General features: G+C 51.6%; 1 protein-coding gene across 1 annotated transcript in view; it reads left to right on the top strand.

Annotated features, from left to right (window-relative positions):
- Arl4c (ADP ribosylation factor like GTPase 4C) overlaps nt 1-12,925 on the top strand; it is a 64,592-nt gene extending 51,667 nt beyond the window's left edge. Inside the window, exon 2 of the transcript XR_009226291.1 lies at nt 12,906-12,925. The gene's annotated coding sequence lies outside the window, so the exon portion shown is untranslated. The remainder of the gene's footprint in view (nt 1-12,905) is intronic.
- Nucleotides 12,926-13,160: the final 235 nt, after the last annotated feature.

Here is a 13,160-nt window from a genome sequence, read left to right as displayed (position 1 = left end):
ATGCTTCCTGACCCTGTCGTGAGCCGAGCAGCTCTCCTGTCCTGGGCTTTGCCACCATGTTCTGCCCCCATGTGCTGAGACCTCCGAAACCCTGGGTCCCAAACAAACTCTCCCTCCTCTGATTGTTCTCACTGGGTGTCCTGGTCACAGCAACATGACAGCTGACTAACAGCCGAAGGTGGAGGCTTCAGGAGGACCCTGTTCTCTGGGGCTTCACCGTGTGGCATCTCCCGGTTCCCTGGTGACAGTCCTAGGTTCCTGGTGGGGCTGAGGGGGCGGAGTTGGCAGCTGCAGGAAGGGGCCTCATACGGCTGTAGTCAGGGGACTCTCTACCTGTCTCAGATTCTTCTAAGGGCCATATTTCTCTCTCCCTCTCTAGAAGTGTTGAATAAATCATTTTGAGCTGGCTTATTAGCCACAATTAGTCATCTTAACCAAAGCTCGTGAAAAACAAAAACAAAAACACAAGAGGTCATGTGAACAAAGGCCCAGAAGATGTGTAGGAAGCTGGCAGACAAGGCAGAGAAGTGGGCCTGGGGCAGAGAGTGAAGGCTGGGGGTGGGAGAGAAGGCGGGGCCGGGTGACCTCTCCGCACAGATGTGGGCAGCGGGCCGCGTCTAGAAGCGGGCGGGAGGGGAACGGAGATGTGGAATCTTGAGTGGGGCTCAGAGATTCCCACAGCTAGCTTGGCTCTCAGACCTTGGCCACCGTGGGGTCCCACCACCAGCCCCCCAGACGTGCTAGAAACACTGCAGTCCATGGGGTCCCCCCACCCAGGGTGGCTGTGCAGGAGGCACATCTGGGGGTGGTGCCTCCAGGTGCTTGGTTGCCTGCAGAGCTGCAGGGCGATGGCGCTGGGAGGGTTTGCCAGGCACCCAGGAGAAGCAGCGGCTCAGGACAGACGCCTGAGGGCCAGGCGTACCGTGGGTCGATGGTTGGCAGCTGCCCGAGGTGAACCAGCTCAGCCACTTAAGCAATCCAGTCCTAACTCATTGAAAGGTACTTCATGATAATTGTGCTCTCGTGGTGTCTGTTGATTATGGACGCTGGGTGTGATCAACAGTCTTTCCCCAGCCTCGGATAGGGAGGCGCTCCCTGCCGGATGGATTTCAGCTGCGGGCAGAGGCTGCCTGGCCAGATTCCGCCCTGAGTGGGAGGGCTGCCCCCCTCAGGGCTGCCCCCGGGAGCTGAGTCTCTGTCCCCAGCAGCCCCGGCCACTGCTTCCTGGAAAAGCCGACAAGAAACCCTGTCAGTCTGGAGGGTAGGAGAGGTTGACCCCTCCCATGTCTTGTCATTTCTGGAAAGTTCTGGGGATTCCTGGGGCCAGGTGGAGAAGAGTTTCTTCCCACGGGGGCGGAAGCTCCCATTCCTCTTGCTCCAGGGCACAGATGAAGGTGACTTCCTGGCCCAGAGTCCTTTCCTAGGTTCTGGGTCCCCGTCCGTGGGAAAGAAGAAGTTCCCATTTCCAGTGTTACACTGCTCTGAAGCCGGTCAGACTGCTCCGCAGTCCCCATTGAGAAGTGGGGTCACCTCTCTCAACTCTTTAAGATTTTTTTTTAAATAGACAAAGGATGGCCTCATGGGGTAAGAAAGGTCTGCTAGTAGTACTTGATCAGTTCATCCTTGTCAGCCCTTCCTGACAGCTGGGCTCTGCTGCTGTCTCCCTGCCTGACCTGTGCTCAGCTCGAATGCCCTCTCAGCCCCACTGGCCCTGCCCTCCTCTCGGGGCCCAGGGCTGCAGCTGAGCCCCTCAGGAAGCAGGTTCTGGGGGGAGATGGAGCTGGTCCCTGAAGGTGAGGGTGGCAGGTAAGCAGTGGGTGGGGCGCTGCATTCCTCCGCATCTCAATGCCACCTGGCACTTGGGCTCTGACATCCTCTGTGTAATTCAGCACGGCAGAGGGTCCCTGGAAGGGAGCCCTCCTGCCCTGGTGAACAGGCCCCAGCTGAGCGTGGCTCAGGGGGGTGTGCTCCGTCCCTGGCACTAGCAGGTCAACAGTTGTCCTCCCTCGAGGTGGAAATGCCAGATGACGGGAGAGCCCGCAGGTGGCAGAGGAGGAGCAGGGTCAGGAAACCCACCCCAGGCCGTGGCGGCTGGCCTGGACCTCCACCTGAAAGAACTTTGCGCTGGTGGACCTCCCACCAGCCACACCTGAGCTGTGTCCGCGGTCACAGAGCCAGGCAGGGGAGGCCCCTGAACTGCCTTCGCAGCTCTCCCATCTCCAGCCAGGCCTCTGCCACCCACCCACAGGCTGGCCTCACTCTTGCTGTGCTCAGCTGCTGGGGACCCTCCTTAGGCAACCCTCCCCTCATTCGCTCGGGCCACGTTTCCTGTGCCCACCGTCATCTCCTGCAGTCTTCCCAGCCACCCAGCCACCATCCCCAGTGAGATGTGCACATCCCCTGGGCTGTGCACGAGCCTCCTCCCACCACCTCCCACCCCCCTAGTAGCAACTTTCCTGGGAGAGGAAAGTCCTTCCTCCCAGGGCAGCCGGCCGGTGGCCTCCACATGCAGGGCAGGTGTGTGCTGACTTGGGAACAGGGCTCAGTTCTCACAGTTTGTGTTGCTCCTGTCGATACTGAGAGGGGTTCCTTTTCCTAATTTTGAAGTTCCTCCTTTACCCAGGGTGGGTACATATTTCTCCCAGAACAGTACTTGATTGGTCGAAATGTTTCTGTTTTCTTATTTAAGTCCCTTTGGTATGAGTGGAGAATTGGGTTTGATTCAGGCTTAAACAGATGCTGTAGTAAATTTTGAGCAGTTATTAACATGTGTGAGAACATGATTTGGAAACAAGTTGGCGATCCCAGTCTGTGCCGCTGTCATTGAGCTGCACACAGAAATCTTGATCTGCAGAGAAAAAGCAGAACAAAGTGTCCAAAGTTTTGTTCCCTTAAAAGATACATGGGTGACTCCTTTCTCTTCTACTCGTCCCCCTCCTCCCAGCCTTGGTCACCCTTCTTGTTACGTCACATCTATGATACCCGAAGCACCAAGCCTCAATTATGACCTGGGGTTGTGCTTGGTCTGAAGGTTAGACCAGTGTGCTGGCTGTCCCCAGGAGTGTGCAGTGCAGGGCCACCCAGGCCACCCAGTGCAGCAATGGCAGCGCTGTCCCCGCAGGGCCCAGCCCTGGCCCTCCGGTTACACTGACTCCAAAGTGTGGAGGAGAGCAACCGATTTCCAGCCCAGGAAAGACCCTTGAGGTCATGGAGAACAGTCCGGTCTGGGTTTCCAATCAACGATTTCCTAAGAGGAGTTTTTTCCTGGATTAAAGTCTTCAGGGAAAGGAGGTCCTCAGACTGCTCTCTAGGTGCCCTTTATTTCCTCAAAATGACACCTGGCTCTACCTGGAAACAGTACTGTCTCCACCACTAGTAATGCATAGCCATGTACCACACGACGGCATTTGGGCCAACACGTGGTCACACGGGGCTTTATGGCTAGTGACATCGCAGCCACCCTAGCTTGCGTGAGTAGGCTCTGAGGTGAGGAAATTCCCAGGGGCGCGTTGCTCAGAATGTCTGCCTGCCACCAAGTGACGTGTGACCATATTAGTTTTCTACTGCTGCTGTAACAAATTACCACAAAGGTGGATTAAAACAGCGCAACACATGTATTCTCCTGCCGTTCTGCGGGACACAGGTCTGGCATGGTCACTGGGCTACAGCCAAGGAGCTCACCCGATGCCTTTGACATCTGAACCGGCATCAGCAGGACCATTCCTCCCCACAGGCCCCTCTCCGCGTTGTCCTCCTCCTCCCTCTTCCCCTTCTGCCTTTGAGGGCCCTGGTGATTGCCCGGGGCACACCTGACCGTGCAGGATTCCTTCCCCTGGTAAGGCCAGCTGCAGGTGGCCCTGATTCCACCTGCACCACCAACTGCCCTGTGCTCTGAAATGTCACCACCTGCAGCTTCCTGGGACGAGGACGCAGGTGTCAGGGGGCGTTATCCTGTCAACCACAAAAACACAGCTGTGCCTCCTGGGAGTGTGGCCTGGGTCCCAGTCCTCGCTCTGCCCTGCAGGGCTCAAGCCTGCGTCCCTGTTGGAGGGCGGCTGGTGGTCGCCGCTCTTCCTGACCCACAGCTGGTTTCTCCCCCCAGGGACCTCTGCCAGTTTCATCGATGTCAAACTTCATTTCTGTCTCACGGTCTCTTTGCTTTCCTCCTGATGATTCGCCAGCTTGTTTCTGTGGTTTCTATGGTTTCCAGATTCTTGCCACTCTTCTGTCATTTTTACACGTCTTGGAACTTGTCGATTTTGAATAAGAAAGTAAATGCTCAAATATGCATCAGAGTCTTTAAATGAAGGCTGGAGGTGTAGGCCGGGGGGAGAGCACGTGTGAGGGCCTCAGTTCAATCCCCAGCAGCAAAACACAGCAACAACAAAAATCCACAACAACAACAAAAATCCTCTTCAATGGACAGAAATAACTACACGTCTTAGAAATATTTTTATGAAATCTGTTAAATCTAAAATTGGTGACATATTCACAATTACTTGTTGTAGAGTTCTTCAGCTCAAATTTAAAAGGGTGTCATCAGCTCTCGGCAGACAGTTCACAGCTATGTCTCTGCTGGTGTCGGTGTTGACACTGAGGCATAATCATGGCTTGGCAGGAGGGTGCAGGGCGGGATGAAGGGGGTGCTCTGCTGAACTCGGAAACTCTCCTCAGAGTCCAGGGTGGGCGGCCTCCCTCTTTCCTCCCGGAAACCATGGGCCTCTACACTCTAGGAGCAGCAATGGTGTGACAAGCACGCCCAGCCAAGGCTCAGGAAGTAAGCTGCACCCCAACCCCCAGCCCCGCCCCATCCACAAGCACGAGGGCCAGCCCCTGGCATCGTCACACAGTAGCATCCAGGCTGCGGGCTCCTGTGGAGCCTGGGCTGTCCCTGGTTTCCAGGAACAGGGGCCTGGAGGCAGGGGTCATGGCTGGCCATCGCTGATGGTGTTCAGCTTGTGTGTCTTAAAAGGAAACAGTGTAAATGTCCCCTGCTCAGTGCCAATCCGTCAGACCTGAGGTATACTGAATGACATGTGGCTTGAAATTGGCTCTTGTAACCTGTGTGTGTTCACTGCAGTAGTCAGCTTGACTGGATTAAGGAATGCCTAGAAACAGGCTAATGCATTGTGTCAGGTGTGTCTCTGAAGGTGTTTACAGAGGAGATGAGCATGTGGGTCTGAGTGGACCTCCCTTCAGGCCCAGGACCCCACTCACCTTCTTTCTCTCTGGTTTGAAGTCCTGATTCTGCAGCCCTGCCCCCTAAAACTGATTGATGATTCCTCCTCCTCCTCCTTCCCAGAATTGAACCCAGGCATGCTTAACCACTGAGCCACATCCTCAGCTCTTTTTTAGATTTTACTTAGAGACAGGGTCTCTCTAAGGTGTTAAGGCTGGCTTGAACTTGCGATCCCTCTGTCTTACCCTCCAAACCACTGGGATGACAGGCGTGTGCCGCCGTGCCTGGCTCAGTTGATGATTTCTATCGTGCTGTTTCTTAGGCGTCAAAGCCTCTGATGTTGCTATGATGTGACCAACATTTACATCTGGTGTCTTTCCATAACGTGGTGGGCCTTATCCAATTCATCCAGGCTACATGAGAAGAAGACGGAGATCCCCCAGGAGGGCACATGTGCCTCCAGGAGACTGTCCGACAGGACCTGTCCCCTCCATTCTTCCCAGGTCTCCAGCTGCCAGCTACCCTGAGGAGTGTCGACACGCCAGTCCCCGCAATTGTGACTCCATTCCTAGAAATAAAGAGCAGTGGGCTGATCTATTGGTAGACAGATGCATCGATTAATACAGACAGAAAGATACCCTCGTGCTTCCGTTTCTCTGCAGAACTCTAACACTCTACCTAAGGTCATTTTCCTCCTTAGAATTATATTGCAGCCCAGTCTGACCTTGAGAAAATCAAGGGACAGAGGACAAGAGAGAGACGTTCTGTTCAACTCCTGCCAACACTCCTCAAAACTGTCAAGGCCTCGGAAACCAGAGCAGCCGTCCAGCTGAGAGGAGCCTAAGGAGATGTGACCCTGGATGGGGTTCTGGAACAGCAAAGGACGTCAGGTGAGAAGTAAGGAAATCTGAATCCAATGCGATCTTTCGTTAACCATAATGTATTGATATTGGTTCATCAGTTGTGATAAATCAATCATAGTAAAGCAAAATGTTGACCGAAGTAGAGAAAATTGGGAGTGGAGTATGAGCGCTCTCTGTACTATCTTTGCAAGTTTTCTATAAATCTGAAATATTCTAAAATAAAATGCTGTGTAGGACTGGAGATGTGGCTCAGCGGTAGAACACTTGCCTAGCACGTGTGAGACCCCAGTGCCACACAAAGAAAGCTTATTTTACAGCACATTTATTTCTCTACTTTTCATACACGCGATTTGCTCTGTGTATGACCAGCTATGGAGTCACATGTGAGAATGGTGGAGATGACGATGACCAAGGGCCCGCTCTCCAGGACCTTACAGTCAGCAAGAAACTAAACAAGGATGCACGCTGTGCAGGTGCAGTTGGACCCGGGCCGCGGGGCAGCCCCAGAGCAGTGTGCTTGGGGCTTAGGTGTGCAGAAAGGGTGCGCCAAGGAACTTAGGGTTCCAAGGGATCCAGGAAGCCAAAGGGGTGGGGCGGTGCTCACGTCACTGGTCCAGCAGAGAAGAGACGCGCGTGGGGCCTCTTTGGTACCCAGAGTGCCTCAGTGGGGAACCTGGAAGGCGGCCGGAGGGTCCAGTGGGAAGCCAGCAGAACAGAGGAGAGAGGTGCAGGCAGGAGGGGCCCGGACACCTTTCCAGCTGGGAATGAATGCTCCCTGCCCGCCTGCCCGGCACCGGAGGCCATCCTGGGGTTACAGTATCTGATTTACACATTCGTTATTGAAATCTGAGGAAAATGAGAAAAGAATGAAGAAAAAGCATCATCCTGCCTTTAAAAATTTTTTTTCTTGTAGTTGTGGATGGACAGCCTGCCTTTATTTTTATTTGTTTATTTTTATGTGGTGCTGAGGATGGAAACCAGTGCCTCACATGTGCCAGGCAAGTGCTGTGCACTGAGCCACAGCCCAGCCCCTGATCTCTATCTGCCTTTTAAAATACATACATACATACATACACACATAAATAAATAAATAAATAAATAAAATCTTATCAATGTTTTAACAATGTATTGTTTTTTCTTCTTTTTATTTGCTGATTTTATTTTTATATATCCATGACAGTAGGGTGTATTTTGACATATTATACACACATGGGGTGCAGCCTATTACAATTTTGACCCCATTCTTGTGGTTGAACATGATGGGGAGTTACACGGGTCATGCTTATAATGTCACAGCAATAATTAATACAGTGGAAGGTCTCTGACCTTTGAAATAACATCTGTAAAACTGACTTCTTAAAATTCAGTTGTAGTTTTATTCTATTTAAAAAATGAATATATTAGACATACTTCATGTTTATATAAATATGTCAAAATACTCTATCATGTATAACTAAAAATAACAAATATTTTTTTTAAAAAGTAATTTATATATATATATATATATAGAGAGAGAGAGAGAGAGCATTTTCTCCATAACTTAAAATAGTTGACAAATCCTCTGTGTGCATAGAGTTCCAGTACATGATTGTGACATGATCCGTGTGTCCATTTGTTTGTTTTGATTCTTTCGTCTTCTCTATCTTTTGTCGTTACAAATGACATGACCATGGGCCTTCTTGTATGTAAAGTTTTTCTATTTGTATTAACTTCAATACGGTCGATCTTAATGCTATTTGGTAAAATTGTGAGAATGTGTTTCTGTGCCCCATGAGATTCGTGGTTACACACCCTCAAAGCCTGGCCTGCTCCACGTTTAGACCATGAATCTTGTTTCCTGAGCCGCGTGCACAAGTCCACAGAAAGGTCACTACGAGCGATTTCTGCATGACTAGGAGCTTAGTTACTATGTGGAATGCTCTAGCACAGAAAACACACTTGCAAAAGATGTTAACGTTGTCCACAGGAGAATGCCTGAAGTTGGCTTATAGCTGTCATCACCCTCATGACTCATTTCTCTTGAAAGGACAAATCTTTGTAACATTTGTATCTGCATAAACAAACTTGTCTTTTGGGTACATCCCATATACATAAATGAACTCAATGCTGGGCTGGGATTCGTTTTCATGGTGGTGCTGGTGGAGGACGATGGTTGTGGGGAACTAGAAGGGACAGGTGGAGACGAGGCCAAGGGTTGTCCCCCCTCCAGGGATGGGGAGTGCATGCACTGATCTTCTTTAGGCCTCACCTCGTGAGTGCTGGTGGGTGGTGTGGAAAGCAGAGAAATGCCCCCTGGGCTTACCAGTTGTCGAATGGACAGCAGATTAGGTTGGCAGAAGAATACTCAGAGCAAAACCCTGAGCACCTAGGAGGGCGGACCCCGCTCAAACTTGACTCAGGCCACCGCAGAGTGCCCTGCTGGGGTACACAGTTCTGGGGTCACTCCTGCAGGCAAGCCAGAGCCACAGTGAGGAACCATGTCCACATGTGTCACATGGGGACCTGGCCTTAGGCATCTGCATGGGTTTTTTTAAAATACTCTTTCCAAATGTGCTTGCAGGTAAGGGACGTTATGTAGACTTTTATCAAGATGTGAAGTACTTAAAATAATACTGCTGTTGAGAGATCTTGTGTGTGCGTGTGTGTCTGCCAGCCTGTGTGAGCATGTGTGTTAATTATGGGAAGAAACGTGGCTTTTCCTATAATTCAAAGTGAACTTTCCGAAGGGCTTCCCCCCGCCCCCATTTGGAGCACTTCCTGTTTGGTTTTGTTTTTAAATCCCCACTTTAGAAATAAAACCAATCAGGGGACTGAGTAGTCAGGATTATAGGCAAGGGCCACCACGCCCAGCTCACAACATATCTTAACTAGTGCAGATCAACCCCGCGCTGTGGCTAAATGACAAAGAAGAGACTTCCCAGTGTTTACTTCCTAGCGAGAGTGGCAATGATGTGACTTTTACCTGGGTCATGACCAGGCCCCGAGCAGCCCAGGTCAGGCCCACTGCTCCTGGAAGTGTACTCCCTGTCCTGGCCTCTGTTTGTCCCTGTCACTGACTGCTGCTTTCCACCCTGGGCCACCCCCTACAGTCCCCCTCCTATCTACGTCCTTCTCCTAGGTGGCCTTTTGAAAATCATCCACCAGCAAATGAAGGCCAGGATTTCCCTTATCTTCAGCCCTGAGCCCTGCCACGGCCCAGCCCACATGTCTGTGCTTGACATTCCCATGGGGATCCCTGGCCGCCTGGAGCTCAGCCGGCTCCTGCTCCCACCCTGCGAGCCCGCCCCCTCCGCTCCGCTCAGCTCCCCTCCTCTCCCTCCCCACACCCGTCTCCTCAGCAGGGCTCCTCCCAAACATGCCCCAGCTACCTCCATCTGCACCTCCATGGCACACCCAGGTCTCTTCCCACCGGCCTCTGCGTCTCTGTCCCCCTCCCCTGTCCTCTAGAGTGTGGGCTCACATTCTAGCAGGTCTAGGACACCAGAGTGACATCATGGCAGGCCTCTGTGTAAAGAGTTCGCAGAACACAGTCAAGAGCCCCAGGCCCACTCTGGTGCCCAGGCCAAGCCTGACCCAGCAGTGGCTTCCCCTGGGGCTCCTTCCGTCCCCCTCTACGGCTCTCACTGTGTCCTCTCTGGCCTCCCAGGGATTTGAGTTAGCCCTTCCCCATCTCTGGAGTGCTCCCGCACTTTTATCTGGCAGGCACTAGTTTGGAGAATTCTGCCCTCTGTGGGGCTGTCTGCCCACCGCCCAGCTGGGCAGCGCCCGACGGGCACCTCACAGCCGTCACCCTGCAGCCCTCCTCCCTCAGGGGCGTTGTTAGTGTTTGGTGGCCTGTTCTTTCCTGGAACCCGAAGTCGATGCTCAGACAGCAGCAGGGACGAGAGGGGTGACTTGGCGAGTGTGTGTGGTTTCTCTGCTGACGGAAGTGTCCACACCACGAGCTGCCTGTGGCTTCTTCCCTCAGAGTCACACCCAAGGGCGACACTGCGGAACAGCAGTATCTCAGCTTCTTGTGAGCCTAACAGAGATAAGGCAGGCCAGGGTGTGGGTAGTCAGCACTGCATGCGGGAGGTACCCCAAAGGCAGAGATCTTATCATGGGGCGAGCACTGATCTACCCTGGTTCAGAACTCGTGTGTGTGTGTGTGTGTGTGTGTGTGTGTGTTAGTTACAGGATAGAACCCAGGGCCTCCCGTGCTCAGCAAGTGCTCTACCACCGAACTACACCCCAAGCCATTTTTATTTTATTTTGAAACAGAATCTCACTAAATTACCCAAATTATCCAATCTGGGCTCCAACTTGTGATCCTCTTGCCTCGGCCTCCTGAGTAGCCAGGATTATAGGCAAGGGCCACCACGCCCAGCTTACAACACATCTTAACTTTCACACTTCTAATCTACAAGGCGCCAGGGCTTGCGTTGTTGGGTGCTTGACATGTACTGGTGTGGGTCCGTGGGTCTGTTCCTCTGTTTTAAGATTCCTGTCTCTGCTGTCGCTATACACGCTGTTTTCATTCCAGTTAAGGTTACATAGAAACTGACACATCTGTTACGTTCTGTCAGCAGGAAACAACCTTCCGAAGTTGTTCTAAGAAGTAAAGTGACACCTTCACCCTGTTCATGTGATCTGGGATGATAGCCTGTTCTTTAAAATTGCCTTTTTCTTGTTTATGATTTTTTTAGAATAACCTAAACAATCTATGACACAGACGTTCTCTAGTACAACTGTTCGTGTTCACCTGGTGTAAACACATTCCTTCTCTGACTGCATCTCTGCCAGACTCTTGTCCTTATTTTTGAGTCATCTGTGATGATGTATTATCCACAGGCACCTTTTTTGAGTCCTTGTCACCTGAGATTGTTTCACCAGCAGAGGACAGGAGTTTGCAGGAGTCCCCCTGCTAAAGTCAGATCCTCTCCTGACTTAGAATTTACCATTCTGGTGAAGCCCAGAGCTTTGTGACACTTTCCTGTGTTTCTTCCTCAGATTTTATTCTGATCCCACACTAAACCCCTCCAGGGGAGAGTGGAAAGTCACAAAACACAGTGGCTGTGGTCTCCACGTGGCCACGCTTGGCACCACGTCCAGATCATTTATCGCATTAGCAGCACAATATTGCTGTGGCGTTTCCGCAGCCTGCTATTTGACTGGCGTCCAAGGTGCAATGCTAATTAATCTGAGGAGGACACTGACCACTGCCCATCTGCCTCCTTTGCTGGCACTAGTACCCTTCCCGTCTGCTTCTGCTCATGCCCCTTTTGGCCTGTGGCTCTGCCGGTGCCTCTGGCTTCCCGTGGACTGATTGGGGTGGCCCTCTGTGGTTCCATGTTACCTGCCGCGGCCTCATCCCGTGTTTCTCTCTCCCAACTGGTCACATCTGCGCATGTTGGCAGGCAACCAGGCAGGGGGTCATCCTTGGACTTGGCATGAGACCTGACTGTAAGCAGGAAGCCAGTCATCTGGGCGGTGTTCACACCCAGCAACCACCCTACTCAAGCCAGTGTCTAGCAGTGTGGACTGCCCCTGCCCTCCAGGACAGGATGTCTCCCACCAGGCTGTTAGGAGGGGTCCACTTCCGCAGTTCCCTGGCAGGTGCCCACCCCACCACGTTGAACAGAGATTTCTCCTTGACTTCAGTTGTGCCCAAACATCCACTCGGAGTCACAGTGGGTTCAGGATTAATGGTCCTGTGGTCCCAAGCCTCTGCCTCCTGACACCCTGAGCCACAACACCTGGGAGCCCCACTCCAACCCCTGAGGCCCTGGGCCAGGGAAACCTGACCTCTCTGAGAGCCCTGAGCATGGGTCATCAGTCACTGGGGGGACCCCAGAGTGTGGCGTCTGAAGTCAGAGCTTAGACGTTAGCTAGTTCAGGGTTGTTAGGGCAAATGGAAGCCAGGACCCCATGGCTGGCCAATGGCTGTGCTCAGTCAGGTCTGGGCGCTCACTCAAGGGACATAGGGACATTGCTATCACCTCTCAGGAAAATCTGTGTCACCACAGCTCACCTTTTCTAATGACTGCATTTTGAGGGGCAGATCCTTCTGCTCTGTGAGGGTGGAGCTCACAGGGAAGACTTCCTTGGGTCCCTAGGAACCCGGCTTCCCTAAAAGTCTGGGGTGATATTTAAACCTGTTACCTCACTGTCCCCATAAATTACAACTCAATATGTACAGGTCCATTTTGGCCCCAGAGCTTTGAAGCCTGACTTAGGACTGAGTGGTGGGCAGTTGAGTCTATTTGAAATATAACACAAAGTCTTAGGGAAGAAATGACTCGATAAACCAATAATGCTGGAGAGACCCTCAGCACACATTGGACACTTGTTGAATGCTGCCAGGCTGCCTGGAAAGCCATTTAAATAGGAGGGACAGTGTGACTTCTGTCTTATTATACTGGGAGATTGAATCGACTGTGTGAAAGTTGTTGATATTTATCGTTTTTCAAATGCATTTTGATTTTTTTAAAAAATATTTTTAGTTGTAGATGGACCCAATACCCTTGTTTTATGTATTTATTTTTATGTGGTGCGGAGGATGGAACCCAGGGCCTCACACGAGCTAGGCAAGTGCTCTCTCACTGAGCTACAACCTCAACCCCCATTTTGATTTTTTGAGAAAATGATTTTTCAGCCTGATTCATGAGTGGGTTTCTGACATTGTTTAAATTAAATTCTGAACTCGTCATGGAGTCAGCATGAGCCACACATAGAACATGCAAATACAAGTGTTGACACAAGCATGAGAAAGATTGTCAGTCTTAGATGGAAAGTAAAAAATAATAATAATAATGTTTAAAGAACATTGGAGAAGGTATTTATATTTGTGTTTCTCTTCTTTCTTTGTTATATTTATTCCTCAGCCTCAGCCAAGTTACTTGGAGTCAGATTTTCAAGGATTCCGCTCTGGGCTCTCCCACGGGCTGATGATTTACGCTGCCTCCAGAGCAGGTTCTCGGAGGAGGAATGTGAGCAGGCGGACAAGCAGGTGAGGAATGTGCTGGCCCCTTGGCCCTGACCTGAGGGGCAGGAGGAGACATCCCTGGAATCCGGTCCTGAAAGCAGAAGGCAGGCGAGATGGAGACCAGGGAAGCTAAAGGGGAGTGAGGCCAGGGCCC

Source organism: Marmota monax, unplaced genomic scaffold (assembly GCF_021218885.2).
Source record: "Marmota monax isolate L192 unplaced genomic scaffold, Marmota_monax_Labrador192_F-V1.1 WCK01_AAM20220418_F8-fsc00041, whole genome shotgun sequence".
NCBI lineage: Eukaryota > Metazoa > Chordata > Mammalia > Rodentia > Sciuridae > Marmota > Marmota monax.
The sequence above is the reverse complement of the archived record's forward strand: the minus strand, read 5'-3'. Positions and strand labels throughout refer to the sequence as shown.